The sequence below is a fragment of the Ochotona curzoniae genome, unplaced genomic scaffold, assembly GCF_017591425.1.
Source record: "Ochotona curzoniae isolate NIBS_2020 unplaced genomic scaffold, NIBS_Ocur_1.0 contig_1, whole genome shotgun sequence".
Taxonomy (NCBI): Eukaryota; Metazoa; Chordata; class Mammalia; order Lagomorpha; family Ochotonidae; genus Ochotona; species Ochotona curzoniae.
Window position 1 is genome coordinate 413256 of NW_024464918.1, and position 19002 is coordinate 432257.

General features: G+C 51.7%; 1 non-coding gene across 1 annotated transcript; it reads left to right on the forward strand.

Moving 5' to 3' along the window:
- Positions 1-10608: 10608 nt before the first annotated feature.
- LOC121154526 lies at positions 10609-10710 on the forward strand. The gene has a single exon (XR_005883543.1). It is a non-coding gene; the product is annotated as a U6 spliceosomal RNA (small nuclear RNA).
- Positions 10711-19002: the final 8292 nt, after the last annotated feature.

The window sequence follows — 19002 nt, forward strand, 5'->3', positions numbered from 1 at the left end:
TGAAACCGGGGCTGAGGAAGTCTCAGCCAAGGTCGCCCGGATGAAGGCGGCCCTGCCCGATTGGGCGCGGGGAGCCGGGGAGGCCCCGGGAGGCGAACCCGCCCTTTGTGCCCCGCCGGCCCGCTGCTGCCGAGGGTCCGTCGGGCGCCATGAGGGCCGGCCCCGGCCCGGAGCTCCCCGGGCGGGCTGGCGGGCGGCCGGCACCACCTCGATCCACATCGCCTTTACGCTTTTGTTTACTTTAAAGAAAAAAAAAAGTGTGTGTGCCTTTTGACTCATTTTTGCAGTTTCTTGTTTTCACGAAAATTCTTTTCACACCCATGGAAATCCGTTGGTGGGGGGAGGGGAGCAGGTTCTTGTCTCTAGTACACAAAATGGTCGTACTATTTCCAGGAGCTCCTTCACCGCCGAGCTTCAAAGGCCGGACTAATCCCGCGGTTCTCTTCATCACACGGTGACGCCCACAAACGGGCCAGGAGGGCCAGGACCGGACCTGGGGCGGATCACCGCGGGACTGCGGGGTCGTCCCTACAAACCCCAGGGTGGGTGACACCGAAATGGGAGGCCCAGACCGGTAGGCTAATTTTCATCCAGGCGATGGGATTGTCCTAAGGATGGAAAAATGTCACAATTCCACGTTGCTAATGTTGACTTAAGGTTTCTGTGGAAACATCTGAAGAGTTGGCCTCACCCCTAGAGAGGCAGAAGCCCTCTGCTTCACACCAAGACCCCGTGGAGCCTCTTGGCTCCCCGCCCCCGCACTGGAATCCACGGGGCTGCACGCAGACTTGGGCTGTAGAAATCTGGCAGTAAGTTTCACTGGCATAAACAAACTGCCTTCTCCAACTCCCTCCCGAGGCCTCCCCTCTGTGTCCAAAAAACAGCACAGCTGTCTGGAAAGAAGATCATTGAGGAAGTTAAGTTCAAAGACCTACAGTGTAAGTGCGGTCCTGGGCTAGAGCTACTGAGAGCATAAATTCACTTAATTTTCCACAGCAGCCTTGCAGTGTGCAAGCCAGCCACCGAGGTTGCTTTACTGGGGCTTCCCACATTCCAGGCACGCGAATGTTGAAAATCACGTGGCTGAAATTACGGAAACAAAGCCAGTAAATTCCAACTGCATGGCCAGGGTTGTTGCCAGGGTTATTATTATTTTATTATAACATTTGTTTATTGGAAAGGCAGACGCGCAGAGAAGGAAACGCAAAGAGGTCTTCCATCTGCTGGTTCACTTCCCAAAAGGTGGCAGGGGCGTGTCTCCCATAGCAGCAGGCCTCAAGTATTTGGTCCCTCTCCTTCTGCTTTCCCGGGCAAATGATTAGCAGGGAGCTGGATCAGAAGTGGAGCAGCTGGAAGTCCAACCAGCACCCATGTGGAATCCTGGTGCCACAAGCGGAGGTTTCACTGCTAGTTCATGCTTCCCAAGAGTGTATAATTGCTAAAGTAAAAGGTATTTGTAAGTTTCCGAGTTCTTGGCCTAAGTTAAATTTCATATTAGATTCAGTTATTCTGATGTTCAAATGAAACAATGGCTTACAAAATAAAAGCTAGGGCCCGGCGCAGTGGCACAGTGGTTAAGGTCCTCGCCTTGCACACCCGGGATCCCATATGGGTGCCGGTTCTAATCCCGGCAGCCCCGCTTCCCATCCAGCTCCCTGCCTGTGGCCTGGGAAAGCAGTCCAGGACGGCCCAAAGCTTTGGGACCCTGCACCCGCGTGGGAGACCCAGAAGAGGCTCCTGGCTTCGGATCGGCATAGCATCAGCATCGGCCGTTGCGCTCACTTGGGGAGTGAATCACCGGACAGAAGATCTTCCTCTCTGTCTCTCCTCTCTGTATATCCGCCTTTCCAATAAAAAAAAAAAAAAGAAAAGAAAAGCTAAGAATGTGCCTTGGCATAGCATCACAGCTGCTGCTTGCGAAGCTACTTTCCACAGCAGAGTGCCACTTAGAGTGACAGCTACTCTGCTTCCTTTTTTATTTTTTTAAGGTTTATTTATTTTTATTGGAAAGTCAGATATAAGAAAGGAGAAGAGAAAGATCTTCCATCTACTGGTTCACTTCCCAAGTGGCCACAGTGGCCAGAGCTGAGCCAATCCGAAGCCAGGAGCCAGGAGTTTCCTCTGGGTCTCCCACACAGGTGCAGGATCCCAAGGCTTTGGGCCATCCTTGACTGCCTTCCCAGGCCACAAGCAGGAAGCTAGATGGGAAGTGGAGCAGCCAGAATTAGAACCGATGCCTGTATGGGATCCCGGTGCGTGCAAAGTGAGAACTTTAGCCACTAGGCTACCACACCCATGCCCCAGCTACTCTGCTTCTAACCCAATTTCCCAATGCTGCATCTGGGAGGGCAGGGAGAATACGGGCCAAGCATCGGAGCCCCTGCCACCCGCAGGGGAGACCCTGTTGGAGTTCCAGCTGCTGTCTTCCACCTGGCCCCATTCTGGCAATTGCACCATTTGGGGAATGAAACAGCCTATAGAAGGTCTGCCTCGCTTTCTCTCCCCTTTTTGTCATTCTGACTTTCAAACACTTCTTTCTCTCTTTTTTTAAATTTTGTTTTTGGTGATGTTTACATAATTGATTAGGGCGGGAATGATCAAGGATTAGGAGAAAGTGGGTGAGACCATTGTTTCCAAATTTTCTTTTTCTTCTTCTTGTGTCTGGGGGAAGTGGAGAGATAAGGGAAGAAGCCACACCCAGCCTCCCAACTACCTCAGTACCTGTGGCTAGGGAATGGCCACCGAAGTCATCCCAGGGTCCCGGATGCGCAGCATGAGCTGAGGGATCTGCTCAAGTGGTTTTGATAGTTCTGAAATGCTGTTCCAAGGATCAGGAAAACTCCAAGATCCGTTGGCTGACATTGGTTGACAGTCTCTATTCACCCAGACATTGGCTGTCAACACTTGCCTGGGCGGGGAGGGAGTAGTTGACCAATTTGTTCTGCCCTCCTTCCTCTGCTGATACCAGATGTCCTCTGTAGGTGCCAATGGACTGCCATATCTTCCATGTGCATCTAGGTATGCCATCTATTGCTCCGTCTCATCCACCAAGGAAGCCCAGTTCTGACACATGCACTCTGCAGTCAGCCCACAGATCTTATGATTTTCCCCATGGTTGGAGTTCTGAGTCCAGAGGTTCAGTCGGGGGATCCCCAAGGAAACTTTGTCTGAGGTGATCCCAGACCTGACACTTGGTTTGTGTTTGCCAGTGTGGGGTCCGGCTCAGTCCATCTCCCACATCAACCTATGCGCGCATAAACTACCAAGTTCCAACTGCTGGGTCAGTTCCATAAGCAATCCTATCTCTTACTCAGCCCTCACCAGTGAGGGGTGCAGCCTAATATGAGTGACCCCAATGATCCCCACTAGGTTTGCCCCCTGTCCTGGGTCCTGTGCTTGCCAGTATGTACAACAGACTGGTCCAGGCTGTCCACATCCCATTCAGCTCTCTTACACATCAATGAGTATTAAAACCTAGCTCAACCCAACTAACCCCACTATGCAGCCCACACTCATGCCAGCAGGTGCCACCACTTGTCTAGCCAGGTCTGCACCCAGCCCTGGTCCTCAGGTCCATCAGTGGAAGTTACAGCCCGTCAGAGGGGTGCCCACAGTTTCCCCACTGGACCCGTTCCAGTCCCGTATCTTGCACTGTCCAGGTGGAATTTGCAGTTTAGCTTGACAAGACTTGCCCCCCCAGTCCCAGCACTAGCTCTTCTCTCTCTCTCTCAATCTCGCTCACTCTCTCTCTTTCTTGTTCTCTTTCTCTTTTTAATATTCAATCTCCACTATGAAAGAAGACATACAAAAAACGCTTTTTAGTAGATTTTTAAAATTCAAGAATGATTTTTTTTTTCACATTCTTCTGTGTTTTACCTTCTTGGCTGAGTCTGTATAGCGAAGTTGTGTGGGTTAACTGCGAATATACCCGACCAATGGCCAGTCCCTCCTCCAGCCATTTCGCGCACTCAGCCAGGCCAACACTGGCTGCAACTGGAGGAATCTTCTGAAACACAACATGGATCTTGCCACTGCTTTGTGAAAACCCTGGCTACCCAGTCTTGAGGATAAAGTCCTCACCCTGACTTTGGGTGGATCTAAGTGAAAGAGCCAGTTGGGGATCCCGGGAACACGTGCCCACAGGTGCCAGCCTGCCCTCTGTGTATTCTGGGTGTAGAAGGACCTCATCAAGGCTTGGCTCAGAGAGGACAGAGCTGCTCCAGCTCACTTCCCCAGGGTGCCATGTGTTCTGCCACCTTCTGGATAAGGCTTGTTCACCTGTCATCTTGATTGTAGCTCTCATTTGATTGGTTCTTCTCTGTTTTTTTATTTGTTTAGATTTATTTTATTTTTGTTGGAGAGGCACATTTACACAGAGAGAAAGATCTTCCACTCACTGGCTTGCTCCCTAAGTGGCCACAGTGGACCTTGCCGGAGTCCAGCTCCAGCTGAGTTCGGAACTCGCGAAGGGTGCGTGGATGAGGCGCAAAGAAAGAAAGAGACGGACCACTAGGGACTCTTGACCATCGTGGACGACGCACAAAAGCTGTCCGCTTTATTTATACAAAATCAAACTCTGGCTCAGGCTTTTTACATCACGCTCAAGCGGGGGTTTCTAAAGATAACTCTGCCATTAGTTTCACCTAAGGCTAGGTTGCTATTCACCTGGCATCTGGCTAGAAAAAGGTTTTCAATAGATGGTGCATATCAGTCAGTAGCACATTCCTACCACAATTACTTTACAGCTAGGTCTTGAGACAGTCAAGGAAGGAAGGGGCCTAAAAGATCAAAGAAAGAGGGAAAGAATAGATTCCCACTACACCTGAAGACAGAACACCCTTGATTAGCATAGGATCAAAAGGGGGATTTAACACTCTTGATTAACATATTGCCACAGGATGCAGCCCTAACAGCAATAACAGCTCTTTGGCTAAAAACGGCACCAGCAACATTAGCTTCTAAGTTCCTATTGATATTTAACAGTAACTCCGCAGAGGCAGACAATGCCTAAATAGATTACAGAATACTCAGCGGGGTTGTCCGGTGTCCATGCAAAGGGAGGCAGAGCTGCATTCAGGTGTTGTAGAGGCATCCGCCGGGCCTTGCCACACAGCTGGACATTCCTTGCGGCCTTGCCTGCAATAGAACGATACTCTTCACACCTTCCTGCCTTCCACATCCATCACATGGACCCCAGCAGGACTTTCTTCTGCGTCTTCCACGCAGGTGCAGGAACCCAAGGCTTTGGAATATGCTCTACTGCCTTCTCAGGCTGCAAGCAGGAGCTGGATGGGAAGTGGAGCAGCTGGGATATAAACTGGTCCCCATACAGGATCCCAGCACTTTTTTTTTTTTAAGATTTATTTTTTTTTTTGTTGCAAAGTCAGATATACTGAGAGGAGGAGAGACAGAGAGGAAGATCTTCCGTTCAATGAATCACTCCCCAAGTGAGCGCAATGGCCAGTGCCGTGCCAATCCAAAACCAGGAGCCAGGAAACTCTTCCAGGTCTCCCACACGGGTGCAGGGTCCCAAGGCTCTAGGCCATCCTCGACTGCTTTCCCAGGCCACAAGCAGGGAGCTGGATGGGAAGTGGAGCTGCTGGGATTAGAAGCAGCACCTATATGGGATCCTAGCATGTTCAAGGAGAGAACTTTAGCTGCTAGGCCACAGTGCCAGGCGCAATTCCAGCACTTGTAAGACAAGGATTTAGCGACTGAGCCACCAGACTGGGCCTGGTTGTTTTCTCCCCCATTCACCACACCCCCGCACCCCGATTCTACATCACTACCCAAGCTGCACCTCGCTGATACTCTTCATTCTGGCTGTGGTAACTGTGTTTAAAATGGTTATTTGTTTACAAGGCAAAAGTAATAAATACGAGGAAGGAGAGGAAGGAAGAAGGAAGAGAGGAAGGGAGGGAAGGAGGAAGGAAGGCAGGGAGGGAGGAAGCTCCATGCACTCCTTTACACCCCAAAAAGCTTGAATAGCTAGAGGCTGGGCCAAAAGCAAGAACGTGGAATTGCATCTAGGTCTGTGACACGAATGGTAAGGAGCCGAAAGCTGGGGTCACCTTCTGCTGCCTTCCCAGGCGCGTTAGCAGAGACCCAGGCAGAGAGCTAGGTAGAAACAGCAGCTGAACTCGAACCAGCCCTCCAACATGCAATGCCAGTGACTCAGGTGCCTTACCCTACCGTGCTACAACGCCAAGCCATGAATTTCCTTTTTGTTGTTGTTTGTTTTTCGGTTTTGCTCTATTTTTTAGGATATTAGCTATGTTTCTGAAAGCAGAGTTACTTCCATCTCCAGACGGCTGTAAGAACCGGGGCTGGGACAGGAGCCAGATGCTTTTTTTCCCTCCCTATTTTATTATTAATTTAGAACTTTACTTTTAATATTGCTTGCATAGTTGAGAGGGACGCATGCACGCGTGGGCCTCCTATGAGAATGGGAAGTGTCAGGGAAGGAGACTGGGACACGTAATTTTTTTTTTTTTAGAATTGTCACACTTTTTAAAATTTTTATTTTCTATTTTGAATTACGGTATAATTTAAATTTTGAATTATGGTATAATTCTGTATAGTGGGGATTCCCCTCCCCCCAGTTCCTACCCCCGGATTGATTTTTCCCATAATGTCGCTACTCTGCATAAGGAGTTAAAATCCCATCAGTCTGCTGTTTAAGTGTGCCCCAACATTGCTGGGACAGACAATGTCAGACAGTCCATCATCCCATTGTCTAACACTTTCACTGGGAGTCCATCTTTGTTTTGGAAGTAGGGATGCATGTTACATTATGTCTTTCCCATCTGGATATGGTCGTCTCCATTACTCCATCACTCTACATTCCAATTTGCATTATGGTTTCCTTATATTAGAGAGAACATATGATATTTGTCTTTCTGGGATTGACTTATTTCACTGAGCATAATAGTCTCTAGTTGGGACCATCTATTTACAAATGGTATAATTTCTTTTTTTTTTAATGGCTGAGTAATATTTCATGGAGTAGATGTACCACGGTTTCTTTTTTTTTTTTTTAAGATTTATTTTTATCGGGGCCCGGCACGGTGGCGCAAGTGGTTAAGGTCCTCGCCTTGCACGCCCGGGATCCCATATGGGCGCTGGTTCTAATCCCGGCAGCCCCGCTTCCTTTCCAGCTCCCTGCCTGTGGCCCGGGAAAGCAGTCGAGGATGGCCCAAGGCTTTGGGACCCTGCACCCGCGTGGGAGACCCGGAAGAGGCTCCTGGCTTCGGATCGGCATAGCATCGACCGTTGCGCTCAAGTGGTTAAGGTCCAGCTTTCCAACCTCTAACTGGACCTCTAACTGTCTAATACAATCTTTTTTTTTAAAGATTTATTTTTATTATTTTTTCATTGGAAAGGCAGATATACAGAGAGGAGAGACAGAGAGGAAGATCTTCCGTCCGATGATTCACTCCCCCAAGTGAGCGCAACGGCCGATACTATGCCGATCCGAAGCCAGGAGCCTCTTCCGGGTCTCCCACACGGGTGCAGGGTCCCAAAGCTTTGGGTCGTCCTCGACTGCTTTCCCGGGCCACAGGCAGGGAGCTGGAAGGGAAGCGGGGCTGCCGGGATTAGAACCGGCGCCCATATGGGATCCCGGGCGTGCAAGGCGAGGACCTTAACCACTTGCGCCACCGCGCCGGGCCCCTAATACAATCTTAACAAAAAGAATGAAATTATACCACTTGCAACTAGATGGTCCCAACTCGAGACCATTGTGCTCAGTGACATAAGTCAATCCCCAAAAGACAAATACTGTATGCTCTCTGTAAATTACGGAAACCATCATGCAACTTGTAAGTTCAATAACCCTTTCCATACTGCTTTTCATTTTCACCTTCCAAATACTTTATTTTCTTTTGTCAAATTCATCCCTGGCTCGTGGATCCCACGGAGGCATCATTTACCCAGGAGTCTTTGGTGTTTGCCATCCGTGCATTGGTTATTCAGCGCTACATTTTTTCGATTCCACGATGCTCTGTTTTTTTTTTTCCTCCGTTTTGTTTTTGCTTTAATTTCATACCTATTGTTGACTTTGTTTCGTGACTTCTCATGTATGGGAATGTACAGTGATGGAGCAATAAAGACTACTGTATCCGGATGTGACGATACAACGCAACGTGCATCCCTACTTCCGGATCAAAGATGGGCTCCCAGTGAAAGTGTTGGTCATATCTAGACAATGGGACGCCGGACTGTCTGACACGGTCTGTACCAGCAGTGTCGGGGCACACTCAAATAACAGACTGATGGAATTATAACTCCTTAGGAAGGACTAGACTATTGCAACAATATTGGGAAAATCAGTCCAGGGATGGGAATTTGCGGGGCGGAATCCCAGACCCTATGGAATTGTACCATAAAACTGAAAATTTAAAAAAAAATTTTTTTTTAAATGTTGCACTGAAATTATACACGTGTGCATATTTAATTATACACATGTGCATGTTTAAAAAGTGCAATGAACACAATTCTGCCACACCCTTCTGGCACCAGACCTCAGGGGAATATGTGATCTGACTATAAAACCCCCAAATCCACACAGTCTCCCCAGGAGCGCCCCAGGCTGCATTTGGCAGGCCTGGCTCACAGGTCCCTGCTTGGCTCCCAGTTACAGACCTGTACAGCTTGGAAGCGCTCAGGCTTCCAGATCCCCGGGGCTGGATGCTCACTTGTATAAAGAACTTGAGGCTCCAGGCACTGGGCAGGGATCTGTAGGACCCACTCCTGCCCAGTGGGTGGAGCCAAAGCTGGGGCACCGGGAGATGCCATGTCCTCTAGCGGAGCGTGCCCTGCCAAGGCGGGCTGGGCTGACAAGCTTTGGGTGCTTTGGCACTGGCATTGCAGCCCTGGGAGATTCTGTCTTCCCGGCCCAGCTTCCAATTGTGCAGCAATTCATTTATTCACTCCTCTGCATTGTGGGGGCTTGGACTGCCCCCACTACGCATGCCCATGACCCAGGATGGCGGTGGGTCAGCCTCGACACCCTTTTCTCCCTCACCTTCCCTGTATTCATCTGCCACTTAGCCTCAAAGTGGCACACTGCAGGAATGGAATCAGGGCAGGCTGCGCTGTAGGAACACGGAGCCACCAACACACGGAGGAGAGGGGCTCCAGGTGAGCTGCCCCGCGTGGGGCATCCTGACCTCTTCAGGATCCTGGCAGCTCCACCCTTCCCTCCTGCCATGCCTTCGGCTGGCAGAAGGGAGAACCACAGGGAGGAGCAGGTGTGGGAGGGGTGGGAGGCACAGGCCTGGAAGCAGCACCCAGGACATCCTCACAGCCGGCAGTTGGAGTTCTGCATGTGTGGCCCCGGGCGACAGAGCACAGCTGCTTGCAAAAGGAAGGGCAACGACTGGGAGAGTGAACACAGGCACCGCAAGCTTTTACTCAAGCGTTAATGACGATGAAGGGAGTCCTAGAGCGATGTTTTCCCTCCGCCCTGGGCAAGGGCGGCAGCACCTGAGCTGTGCAGCGCCCCCTGGAGGCCACCTCTGCCCTAGGCGCCCAGTCCCCCTGCCGTGTGACCGGGAAGCGAGAGCCATGCATGACAAGGACAGAACCCAGCCAGGGAGCCATGCATGACAAGGCCACAGAACCCAGCCAGGGAGCCATGCATGACAAGGACAGAACCCAGCCAGGGAGCCATGCATGACAAGGCCACAGAACCCAGCCAGGGAGCCATGCATGACAAGGACAGAACCCAGCCAGGGAGCCATGCATGACAAGGACAGAACTCAGCCAGGGAGCAGGTGGGACAGGGCATGGCTTCTTCGGGCAGGAGAGGCTGGGGCTGCAAAATGGAGACTGGCAGGGGTTCTGGGGCAGAGGGCAAGCTGCAGGCGCTTGCCTCTGCAGGCAGAGCAGACCGACGCAGCATGGGCTCCGCCAAGGAGAACTGGACGCTGCTCCACGTTGACAGTGGACAGCAGGGTTGGTGTTGTGCCAAGCGGGTTAAGCCACCTGCTGCACACCAGCATCCTCTGTGGGCAACTGGCTGAAGTCCCAGCTGTTCCCCTTCTACTCCAGCTCCATGTTAATCCACCTGGAAGAGCAGCAAGAGACAGGCCAAGTGTCTGGGCCCCTGCCGCCCACGTGGGAGACCCACAGAAAGCTTCTGGCTCTTGGTTCCAACAGTTCTGGCCATTTGGAGAGTGAACCAGAAAACGAAGCTCTCTCTCTCCCTTCCCCCCCCACTCCTCTCTTTAACTCTGCCTTTCAGACAAATAAATAAATATATATGTGTATTAGAAAGTCAGATTTTACAGAGACAAGGAACAGCAGAAAGATCTTCCATCTGCTGGTTTACTCCCCAAGTGGCTGCGATGGTCAGAGCTGCACCAATCTGAAGCCAGGAACCAGGAGCTTCTTCCAGGTCTTCCATGTGAGGGCAGGGTCTCAAGGCTTTGGTCCATTCCCAACCGCATTCCCAAGCCACAAGCAGGGAGCTGGGTGGAAAATGGAGCAGCCGGGATACGAACCAGTGCCCACATGGGATGCCGGAGTGTGCAAGGCGATGACTTTAGCCACCAGGTTACCACGCCGGGCCCGAAAAAATAATTCTTCAAAAAAAAAAAAAAAAGGGCTTGCTTTGGCAACACATATACCTAAATTGGACTGATACAGAGACTAGCATGGCCCCTGTGCAAGGATGACGCGCAAATCAGTGAAACGTTTCATATTTTTAAACAAGAAAGAAAAAGATTCATTTCAAAATGAAATCCAATGTAAGATCAAGTCCAAACTCCCAACACATTAAAAAGAAACTGGAAGCTGTGGGAGGGCAGTCTGTGAGGGGCAGCGCCAAGCTGGCCTATCCGAGCGCAGCTTGCCCACCTCCTTCAAGGCGCAGCCTGTGTTCAACCTGGAGGGAAAGACGGAGGAGACCCTCCGAGGACTTCATCTTTCCACGTGACCGCGAGTAGGCATGGCCACAGTCCACCGTGGAGACCCGCCTTTCTCCTGCCAGCCCCGGGGAAAGTGCAGACCACAGGCGGGATCGTCCCCTGCTCGCCCCTGCTCGCCCGCGGAGAGGAAGGAAGGGCGCGGGCTGTGAGCGCAGGGCTCCTCGCAGGGCATCGCGGGGAGCAGCCGCGAAGGGGCTGCTGCAGGACGGAGACCGAGCCTGCAGTCCGCCCCAGGGACAGCAAGCGGCCTTCTGCAGGGAAAAGAGGCCGAAGGCTGCGTCCTTAGCGCGGCCACCCTGAAAACGGCGTGCCATCTCCCCATACCCTCTGGTGAACACACTGTGCTGTCCCCAGATGGCCTGCTCTTTGCCCCTGGTGGCACCTGCTCCTCTGTCAGCGCCAGCCAGTGTGTGTGTGTGAGTGTGTGTGTGTGTGTGTGTGTGTGTGTGTGTGTGTGTGTGTGTGTGTCGCTCAGGCACAGAGCCACGCCAAAGCTCTGACCAAGGACCATGCGATACTGCCTAGTGGCCACACTGAGGAACTGCCAGTCAGTCAGTAGGAGGGTTGGAAAAAAAGTAGTGAAACTGATCCTGATGAGGTTTCACTTGATCCAACCTAACGAAAATATTTGCATTTCAACACATGATCTAACACAAAAAAATAGGCCTGAGGGTGCCTGCACAGCGACATACGCACTAGGCTAGGCCTCCACCCGTGGCGCTGGCGTCCCATCTTGCTGCCGGCTCATGTTCTAGCTGCTCCACTTCTGATCCAGCTTCTGGCCTATAACCTGGGAAAGCAGTCAAGGACTGCCCAAAGCCTTGGGACCCTGCACTCACGTGGGAGACCGGGAAGAGGCTCTAGGCTCCCGGCTTCGGATCAGCTCAGCTCCAGCTATTGAGGCCACTTGGGGAGCGAACCAGTGGACTGAAGATATTTCTCTTTTGTCTCTCCTCTGTGAAAATCTGTCTTCCAAATGAAGATAAATCTTTTTCTAAAGATTTCTTTGTTTTTATTGCAAAGTCAGGCAAAGAGAAGAAGAGACTGAGAGAAAGATCTTCCATCCGTTGATTCACTCCCCAAGGGAGCCAAAGATGAGAAGCAGGGGCTGTCAGGATTAGAACTGGCGCCCATATGGGATCCTGGTGTGTGCAAGGCGAGGACTTAAGCTGCTAGGCTACCATGCTGGGCTGCCAAATAAAAAGAACTCTTTAAAACATCTTTAACAGCTTGCTAGCAGCCTGGCGGTGTGGACCACATTTCCAGCTGCATGCGGGCCTCCCCACCTCTACCGTGCAAGGTCCCGACTCCTGGCTGATCTCAGTCCTGGCCCATCTTCTCAGGGCTCCCCCTCAGAGCCAGACAGCCTGCCCATGCACCCTGCTTCTTCCTTTCATTTGTTTTTGTTCAAAATGTTTCTGTTCATTTATTTAGTAGGCGGAAGAAAGATAGGTCCACTGGGTTGTAGCGTGGAGCCAATGTCACTTTCTTTCTTTCTTTTTATTTTTTTTAAGATTTTATTTTTATTGGAAAGGCGGATATACAGAGAGGAGAGACAGAGAGGAAGATCTTCCGTCCCATGATTCATTCCCCCAAGTGAGCGCAACGGCCGATGCTATGCTGATCTGAAGCCAGGAGCCTCTTCTGGGTCTCCCACGCAGGTGCAGGGTCCCAAAGCTTTGGGCCGTCCTCTACTGCTTTCCCAGGCCACAGGCAGGGAGCTGGAAGGGAAGCGGGGCTACTGGGATAGAACCGGTGCCCATATGGGATCCCGGGCGTGCAAGGCGAGGACCTTAACCACTGTGCCACTGCGCCGGGCCCCTTCTTTTTATTTTTAAATTCTATTTTAAATATGGTTTACATAATTGAGAGCAATGCATGCCCATGTGGGTCTCTGGTTAGGGTAGGTAGAGTCAGGTGCGGACGAAGGTGGATGGGACACTCATTTCAGTATCTTTTTTTCTCCCTGTGTCTGCAGGGGAGGAAGAGGAGGGAGGCACTCCTGGCTGTCAAACTACATCAGAACCTGGGAATGGGGGGCGATCATTTGATGATGCCCTAGAGAGACCCCAACGTGGAGAAGAGTATTCCGAGGGTGTTACTTGAGTGGTTGTGACAGCCCTGAGATGTGGTCTATTTCATTGCTCCACGGTTGAGAACATCTTTCCAGGTCTACTGATTGACCAAGCCCACCTTAGCGCTTCCACAGCCCCAGGAGCATGCTGCAAAGCTTAGTCAGGGGAACTGTCCAACCTGCTCTGCTTTCCTCCTCTGACGAGGCAGGTGCTGTCCCCTGCTGGCCTGGCTGAGCTGGCCATCATGACCGCCGTGTACATCTGAGCATGCTGTCCACTGCACAGGCATCAGCAACTCAAGATGGCCAGTCCTCATACATGCACTCCAAGGTTGGACCACAAGGTTGATCTGAGTCCAGGGATCCAGTCCAGGAGTCCCCTAGGAAACCATGCCTGGGTCATCTCAGATTTGATCTTATGTACACCAGCCATGTAGGGTCAGGTGTGGTCTGCCATGCGTACCAGGCACCGCATGTACTAGTGGATGCAGCTTGGTCAGTTCTGCCTCCAGCCCTGTATCTCACCTGAACTGACTGATGTTGTGGCCCAACCCAGCCAGTACACAACAGACTTGGTCCTCACGCATAACATAGGAGCTGTGGCCTGGTCGGGGCAAATCCCAATAACCCCCACCAGGTCTGCTCCCAGACCCGATTTTTGCACACGTCAGCATTCTGTTGTAGCCTGGCCCAGCCTGCCCTGCACCCAGACCAGCCCATTCCCAGCGCCAGCTCTCCTGCTCATAGTGGAAGTAGCAGCCCAACAAGATAATCCCTGAGGACTCCCAGCCCTGGATCTTGTGCTTGCCAGTCCCTGCATTTGCCAGCAGGTACTATAGGCTGACTCAGCCGAGCCCACCTGTAGTCCCAGTTCTTGTCAGTAAGCAGAGTAGCCTAGCTCAGCCTGGCCTACCCCCAGCCATCATGTGAACGGGTGGGTATTGCAGTCCAACTTGCTTGGCCTGTACTCTGTCCTGACTCTGGCTTGTGCCAGTGTGTGCTTCAGACTCACCCTGCCTGGCCTGTCCCTAGACCTGGCTCACGTGTGTCCACGGATGCTGCAGACCGTGGCACCAGTTCTCATGCTCACCAGGGAGAGGTATGGCGCAGCAGAGAAGTCCCACATTCCTCTACCTGGCCTGTTCCCAGCACAGGTATTACACATGCTGGAGGGTGATTAAACACAGCCTGGCAGGGTCCGCCCGCTGTGTCAGCAGTCACTAGTGGGTGTTACAGCCTAGCCAAGCCAGGCATGGCCCACCTCCTGTCTTGGTTTTTGTACATGCCAGCTGTCAAGTGCTGCAGTCTTGCCTTCCTGGCCTGTCCCCAGCCCCAGTGGGAGCTGCAGTCTAGTAGGGGAGTTACCCTACCAACTTGCTCCTAGCCCTGCTTCTCACATGTTCCGTGGGGGCTTGGCCTGATCTGCCCTCAGTCTCGGCCTCTGCATGTGCTGGAGATGCTGAAGCCTAACCCTGCCGGGTCTACCCCCAGCTCCAGCTCTTACAAGTGTCAGGTGCGTTGTGTGGTCCAGCCTGGTTCAGCCACTCACACCCCCCCAGCTCTGCACCCAAACCGGCAGGGGCTACAGTTCCGTGTCACAGAGGCAAGCCCAAAAGTCTCCTATAGAATCTGCTCCCCGAGCCAGTAAGAGGAAGGATAGGTGACATCATGAATATGTCATAATGAATGTATCATGACTAGGTCAGACCAGACCTCCTCTAGACATATGGCTAATTGATTTATTGTTACCCTAAGAAAAATGCCAATATGGGCCCGGCACAGTGGCCTAGCAGCTAAAATCCTTGCCTTGAATGCGCCGGGGATCCCATATGGGCGCCGGTTCTAATCCCAGCAGCTCCACTTCCCATCCAGCTCCCTGCTTGTGGCCTGGGAAAGCAGTCGAGGACGACCCAAAGCTTTGGGACCCTGCACCCGCGTGGGAGACCTAGAGGAAGTTCCTGGCTCCTGGCTTCAGCTTGGCTCAACTCCGGCCGTTGCGCTCACTTGGGGAGTGAATCATGGGATGGAAGATCTTCCTCTCTGTCTCTCCTCTCTGTATATCAGACTTTCCAATAAAGATAAATAATTTGGGCCAAGCATGACAGAGTAGCAATTGAAGTCCTCGCCTTGAACGCACCAGGATCCCATATGGGCACCGGTTCTAATTCTGGCAGTTCTACTTCTCATCCAACTTTCCTGCTTGTGGCCTGGGAAAGCAGTCGAGGTCCCAAAGCCATGGGACCCTGTGCCCATGTGGGAGACCAGGAAGAGCTCCTGGCTTCGGATTGGTTCAGCTCTGGCCGTTGTGGTCACTTGGGGAGTGAATCCTCGGATGAAATATCTTCTCTGTTTCTTCTCTCTGTATATCTGCCTTTCCAATAAAAATAAATAAATCTTTAAAAATAATAATAAATAAATCTTGGGAAAAAAGAAAAATGCCAATATTTTGATGGGAATAATCTACTGAAAACATGCAAAAAAGCAGACTACACTATGCATAGCACATATTTTAGCTGTTTTTTTTTTTAAAGATTTATTTTTATTTTTATTTATTTATTTTTTTTATTGGAAAGGCAGATATACAGAGAGGAGAGACAGGGAGGAAGATCTTCCGTCCGATGATTCACTCCCTAAGTGAGCGCAACAGGCCGATGCTATGCTAGTCCGAAGCCAGGAGCCTCTTCCGGGTCTCCCACACAGGTGCAGGGTCCCAAAGCTTTGGGCCATCCTCGACTGCTTTCCCGGGCCACAGGCAGGGAGCTGGAAGGGAAGCGGGGCTGCTGGGATTAGAACCAGCGCCCATATGGGATCCCGGGCGTGCAAGGTGAGGACCTTAACCACTTGCGCCACCGCGCCGGGCCCTAGCTGTTTTTTTTTTTTAATTTAATTATTTTTTTTTATTGGAAAGTCAGATATACAGAGAGGAGAGACAGAGGGCCATCCTCGACTGCTTTCCCAGGTCACAAGCAGGGAGCTGGATGGGAAGTGGAGCTGCTGGGATTAGAACCGGCATCCATATGGGATCCTGGCACATTTAAGGTGAGGACTTTAGCCACTAGGCCACCGCGCCGGGCTCTGTTTTTTCTTTTCTTAAGGATTTACTTATTTATTTGAAAAAGTTACAGAGACAGAGAGAGACCTTCCATCTGTGGTTTGATTCCCCAAATGGCTGCAACTGCCAGGACTGGGCGAGGCTCAAGCCAGGAGCCAGGCACGTCTTACAGGTCTCCCACGTGGGTTGCAGGGGCCCATGTACTTGTACCACCTTCAGTAGCCTTTCCCACACCATTAGCAGGGAGCCGGCCTGGAAGCGGAGCCTGCGGCACATGCAGTGGCACCTGTTGGGATGCTGGTGTCACTGGCACAGCCGCCACGGCGCTGACCCCTAGTCCTTCATCACTTTGGTTGGAGCATTTGAAAGCAGCTTCTTGGGAAAGAGCACCTTAGTTCTGGCTTCAAGTTTGGGGATTCACAGTGCGAGATCAGACGGCCCCACTGGGCTGACAAACAGGAGCACGGGTGAAGGGCCAAGCGCTCTGGCCATCTGCTGCTGCTTCCGCACGTGCAGTAGCAGGGAGCTACCAAGCAAGTGGAGGAGCTGGGACTGGCACTTGCAGGCAGTGGCTTAATTACTGGGCTACAATGCTGGAACCTGCAATGTCCTTAAGGCTCCTCTCAGCCCACATGTTAACATGCATTTGCACAAAGCACCATTCAACATTGCAGCTATTTTCTTTTTTAAGATTTATTTATTTTTATTACAAGGTCAGATATACAGAGGAGGAGAGACAGAGAGGAAGATCTTCCATCCCATGATTCACTCCCCAAGTGAGCGCAATGGCCGGTGCTGCGCCGATCTGAAGCCAGGAGCCAAGAACTTCCTCTAGGTCTCCCACACGGGTGCAGTATCCCAAGGCACTGGGCCATCCTCAACTGCTTTCCCAGTCCACAAGCAGGGAGCTGGATGGGAAGCGGAGCTGCTGGGATTAGAACCGGCGCCCATATGGGATCCCCGGCGCATTCAAGGTGAGAGCTTTAGCCGCTAGGCCACGCAGCCGGGCACTCAACATTGCAGTTTAATCCTTTGCTAACCAAACTCTTGCTAGACATTAACTTAAAAATGCTGTTTCCCAGCGTCTAAATTCTTGCCTTGCATGGGCCCGGATCCAATATGGGCACCGGTTCTAATCCCGGCAGCCCCAATTCCCATCCAGCTCCCTGCTTGTGGCCTGGGAAAGCAATAGTAGATGGCCCAAGCCTTGGGAGCCTGCACCTGTGTGGGAGACAGGAAGAGGCTCCTGGCTTTTGATGGGCTCTGTCGACTGGGGCCACTTGGTGAGTAAACCAGCAGATGGAAAATCTTTCTCTGTCTCCTCTTCTCTCTGCAGTCTGGACTCTCCAATTAAAAATAAATAAACCTTTTTTTAAAATTTGATTTTTTTTTAAAAAAAGATGCTGCTTCTCCTTATTTAAAAGGCAATTGAACAGGCCATTGGCATGCTGTAGCAGGCAATTGTTGCCAACTGAAATGCCAGGATCTCATATGGGCGCTGGTTTGTGTCCCCAGCGCACCACTTGTAAGCAAGCTCCAGCTGTTGGCTTGGGAGCAGGTGAACTCTGGGCCTCGCAGCCGTCTGCAGAATGAACCAAGAGATGCATACTCGCAAACTCTCCTTTCCTCACTTCTCCCTCTCTTTCTTTTTTTAAAGATTTATTTTTATTATTTCTCTCATTGGAAAGGCGGATATACAGAGAGGAGAGACAGAGAGGAAGATCTTCCGTCCGATGATTCACTCCCCAAGTGAGCGCAACGGCCGATGCTATGCCGATCCGAAGCCAGGAGCCTCTTCCGGGTCTCCCACGCGGGTGCAGGGTCCCAAAGCTTTGGGCCGTCCTGGACTGCTTTCCCAGGCCACAGGCAGGGAGCTGGAAGGGAAGCGGGGCTGCCAGGATTAGAACCGGCGCCCATATGGGATCCCGGGCGTGCAAGGCGAGGACCTTAAACCACTTGCGCCACCGCGCCGGGCCCCTCCCTCTCTTTCTTAACCCTAAGTATGAATGAATATTTTTTGTAAAGGTATATGAACATAACAGAGAGCTTTGAAAGCTTCAAAGATTTTGACCTCTTTCTCTCCCGGGCTCTGTGCTGCACGCCGAAGCCGGTTTATCTCCAAAGCCGTGTGAAGCAGACGACGGCAAGGTGGAGATGAGGGCACGCCATCACCACCGCCATCCAAATCAGAGGTCAGTTGTAGCGTGGAGCCCAAGCCAGCTGCCTGAGGCCCATGGCAATGCTTACCCTAAGAGCTGAGCCAAATCCCGGGCACAGAGCCTACAACATCTACTACCTTCAAGTATTCACCCACAGAAAACATCTGCGGAGCTTTGCCCTAAAGCAGCAGACTTGGTGGAAAAGGCCTCGCAGGGGTGAGGATGCTTCTTGGGGTGCCCGCACCTCACCTTGGAGTGCTTGGATGGGGTCCCGGCTCCACTTGGCAGCAGAGAATGCAAGGGCTTGCGGTTCCTGCCACCCAGATGGGAGACCCCCGACTGGCGTCAGCCCGCTCCAGCCCAGCTGTTGCAGACATCTGGGGAATGAGCCAGCAAATGCAAGATCATTCTGCCTCTGCCTCTTTTAGATAAGTTTAAGTGAAAGTCAGAGTTTCATAGAAAGGGGGAGGTCTTCCACCTGCCGGCTCACGCCCCAGATGGCTACAAAGGCCAGAACTGGGCCAGGGTGAAGCTAGGAGCCAGAAGCTTCTTCCAGATCTCCCACACGGGTAACAGGGGCCCACGCACTTGGGCCATCTTCTGCTGCTTTCCCAGGAGCATTAAGCAGGGCGCTGGATTGGAAGCGGAGCACAACTCTGGATGCCGGTGTCATAGGTGGCAGCTTAACCCAATATGCCACAATACCGGCCTTCATTGAAATGAAAATAAATACATATATTTTAAGTTGAATCAAATGGACTCCGGTGCGCATGAACTTTCCCTAAA